The sequence below is a fragment of the Solanum tuberosum genome, unplaced genomic scaffold (assembly GCF_000226075.1).
Source record: "Solanum tuberosum cultivar DM 1-3 516 R44 unplaced genomic scaffold, SolTub_3.0 scf00876, whole genome shotgun sequence".
NCBI lineage: Eukaryota > Viridiplantae > Streptophyta > Magnoliopsida > Solanales > Solanaceae > Solanum > Solanum tuberosum.
In genome coordinates this window covers 18,574-19,128 of record NW_006239802.1, presented here as the reverse complement: position 1 = coordinate 19,128, position 555 = coordinate 18,574, and positions in this window count along the sequence as shown.

Below are 555 nucleotides of genomic sequence, written 5' to 3'. Positions count from 1 at the left end.
TTTTCACATTTAAATAAGAACGGAAATTGAGATTTCCAAAGAGCCTTCGGGCTAGTTTTCAGAAAAGAGTAATCACTTTCTAAATGAAGCAAGAGAAGAAACTTTGATTTCCGAGATAGTTTTTGAGCTAAGTTTTTGAGCACTAATCTCAAATCACAGAATAAGTATGTTTTAAAACATAAAGAGCTAATATAATATTATATTTTTGGGAGTAGTATTGAACACGATATAGGGATGCGAGTTCACATTAACTCAAGTCTCTATAAACCATGTAGCCATCATGGGTAGAAAAGGGTCATACTTTTTAGATGAATCTTTTTCGCATAGACTAGTGGATCCACTCAGTAGTTCAGGTCCTATGTCACTACAAGGTATAGGATGGCCCGGGCATCATGGGGCTAATAATGTTGTATCATCACTATTGTTCTTCTATATTGAAATGAGTTCAGTCATATTTAGTTGAGTATTTAAAGTTGAGTATCCAGAGTTGAGTATTCAAAGTCGAATATCATATCTTTGAGTCGAATATCATATCCTTGAGTTGAGTATCTAATC